This window comes from Brassica napus, chromosome C4 (genome assembly GCF_020379485.1).
Source record: "Brassica napus cultivar Da-Ae chromosome C4, Da-Ae, whole genome shotgun sequence".
NCBI lineage: Eukaryota > Viridiplantae > Streptophyta > Magnoliopsida > Brassicales > Brassicaceae > Brassica > Brassica napus.
The window spans coordinates 38,822,191-38,825,473 of record NC_063447.1 but is presented as its reverse complement, the minus strand read 5'-3'; the positions used below and the strand labels follow the sequence as shown (position 1 = coordinate 38,825,473).

Genomic DNA, 3,283 nt, shown 5'->3' with positions numbered 1-3,283 from the left:
CTTAAGTTTCCACCGATAATAACGAAACTTGGTGTAGTATTGTAGCAATGTTGAACTAATAAAGAAACAAGAGCTAATAATAAGATGATGATGATGAAAACGAAAGCAAGGATTTCTGACTATGTGTTAAGCTCCGTGAATGCTTCTCTTGCAATTCTATGGTGTGAATCTACCAGTCATGGCTCTAATATCAGAAACAATGAAACAAGTTATCTAATCATATTGTCAAGAAGAAGACTCCTAGTTCACATACAACTACAGTGTCACCGTGTAAGGAGCTGCATCTTCAAAAGAAATCAAGAAAAGGGAAGAAGAAAGAAGGGAACCTTTTTGCCATCTACCAACAGGGGCCTTGATACTGTGACCCAAGTAGTTCTCCCTAAACCCTAAGCGGTGGACAATGGCTGAAGCCGAGCAGCAGCACCGGCACCGTACTCATGGCTTCGACTCTCTTCCTCCCACTGAAGTTACCTTCTTTCATCTCCAACTTTCTCAAACCTAAGTCTCTTGCTTCTGTTAGTGATTCCGATGGTCCAAAACCCACGGGAGTAGTCTCCAGCAGCTACAAGGAATCTCAGAACTCGAGCGTCTCTTTCCCGTACAATCCGGCCAAGAACATGGAGCCACTCAAGTTTGAAGCAGAGGGTTGTTCCAGAAGGACTTCTAACTCTTTCGTCCTTTGGCAGGTATTTTGATCATATGAGAGTTATGGCATTGTAAATTGATCGTCTTTCAATTGGGAACGTTGTTTATGGAGGAGGACGTGCATTGGTGTTTATGGCAGATGTTGATAATTGTTATCTTTAAGTTGAAACTATTCAGTTGCAGTTGCAGTTGCAGTTTTTGTTTTGCTCTTGCTGTACCTATAGTATATATGCAGCTATAGAGGACCTTTTTACATAACTTTTAGGAGAAACACACTACTACTTGTGTGTTACTCGATTTTTTCTTCACTGTTCAGTAGTGTGGATCGCTTTTGATAACTGAGTAGTATTTTTCTTCTCAGTATGTGCTTACCGGGCGGCGTTTTCTGTTTCCTGCAATTACATCACAAGAGCTGTGTTGCGGTAGGTGTTCTCCATGTGATGTTTAAGCGTGAGTTTCCTTTAAGTGTCTACAATCTGAACATCCTCTTGGAGGGTTTATGCAAGAATCTGGAATACGGCAAGACTGTTATTTTGCTACGAGAGGTAAGGTTGAGTTCTCCGGCGTCGGATGCTGTTAGCTACATGAATGTTATAAAGGCTTATGCGAGGGGAAATAGTTGGAGAAAGCATTGGAATTGTTGAATGATATGCAAGGCATCCAAAATAAGCATTTATGTAAGTGTCTCGCCCTTTCACCACATCGTAATTAATAAGCTCGATTTTTTTTTCCAAAATAATCCCTAGGTTCCAGACATCCGAGTTGGACTCTGATACCAGAGCAAATTAGGACCATGTGGCTCAAATGTTTTGCGGTAACCTTCTATATATATTTAAAATTGTTCTAATATTATTTTTTATTTTCTTTGTTTCAGAAAAATTGGAATTGGTCCATAGCGATCAACAAGAAGGTGAAGGCGTCTTTTGCTGCTGAGGTGAAGGTATGCTTAGCAAACACTGTCTCACACTGGAAGGACCAGCCTCACAAAGGAAGTATGGTATTGGCTCATCTGGTATTGGACCAAACCCCACTCTGTCTGAGACGCAGAAAAGTGCTCCGCTTCCCGTATGATGAGAGATGAGCACAGTAATTTACCGATGCTTCACACTACCGAGAAAAAATACCATGCTGGTATCCGTCTAGAGATAGTAAATAATTTTGGTTTAATTTTTTCGCTTTATTCTTTAGTTTTTCTGATTTTCATTCTATTTGTTTTATTTGGAGGGCGAAAAGACATGAATAATACCATCTCTTTTGGAGATTTTCGAGAAGACACATAGAACACAGTGTGGGAGTTTTCTGGATCCTAGGTCAGAAAAGATCTACAATGACGTCACTGCTCGGATTGAGGAGCTCTAGACGCAGCTGATCTAGCAGTCTCCGGATGGGTTGCCCATCACACAGATGCAGAGGGTTTGTATCTTAAACGGCAGGAACTCTGGATTTTAGATCCACCAGCCCATTCCGCGGATGAAGAGGCGGAGGTAGGGAGAAGGAGCAGCTCGGACTACTTCAGCGACGACCTCAACCACTAGCTTTATTTTTTATTTTCTAGTTTTGTATTATAAACTTAAATATAATTTTTAAATTATATTTCATAAATTTTTAATTATTTTTAGTTTTTTGGTTCTTTTATCATTTTAGTTATTTTATATTTTTAATTATTTTTAAAATTATTATTTTTAAAAACAAAAAAATAGAACAATGGAAGTAAATTTGTAGTTACATTTTCGAGCACTTTACAAGTTACTACTTGTTAACTCCTAGTAAAATTTTTGACGAGTTTACATGAACGTTCACGTAAACTCATTATAAATTGTTACTAGAAATTAACATCGACAACGATGTAAATTTTTTGTAATAGTTACATGTTTTGAGCGACGATATAACTTTGATAATTCACGAGTAAGTCACAACAATTCTTACGAGTACTTTACAAAGAAGTATATCCTCATAACTTTATTAAGAATCTACGACGAAATTGGTTTTTGTTTACAATGAACAATTTTTCTTGTAACGCTAACGAGTAGTTTACAATGAATTTTCTGTTAAGGCGGTCAATTTACGATGAATCATTCAACTTGGTTAATTCATCCTAAATCACCATTTACGATGAATTAACCACGATAACTGACCTCGTAAAGCTTATGCTTTATTGTAGTGTAAAGATTATTACACACTACTAAACATTAGTACTTATAAGAAATAGACCAGTAAATAAATTTGGAATTCCTGATCACATTTTTGAATATGAACTCTAGAGTAGTGATATCATGATAAGATACTTTTGTAGCTTCATACCATTTTTGACATCTCACTTGTAAGACCCGACCCTGATGCTTGTGTGGACCAATCTCACACAACACGAGCCGACAGGAGACCCGAGTCTGGTCAGTTCATGTCCCGTTAAAGTATAATATTCAAGTGAGATTCTAACCAATTTTCTAAATTAATTAAGCAACACATAACCAAATAAAACCATATGGCCGTTTTGTATAAATCAAAAAGGATTTGATACATTTTTGTTTAAATGTAGTTCTATCAATCCTAAATAATACTAAATCCAAATGAATCTAACACAACTCATTCCTATCGGCCGCCTGTCTTGCGTCAACCCATATCATCCTTAGAACATGCC

General features: G+C 37.3%; 1 long non-coding RNA gene across 1 annotated transcript; it reads left to right on the top strand.

The window, feature by feature from the left end:
- The first annotated feature begins 1,028 nt into the window (after window positions 1-1,028).
- On the top strand, window positions 1,029-2,382 carry LOC125585339. Its single transcript, XR_007322261.1, has 2 exons — window positions 1,029-1,776; window positions 1,870-2,382. It is a non-coding gene; the product is annotated as an uncharacterized LOC125585339 (long non-coding RNA).
- Window positions 2,383-3,283: the final 901 nt, after the last annotated feature.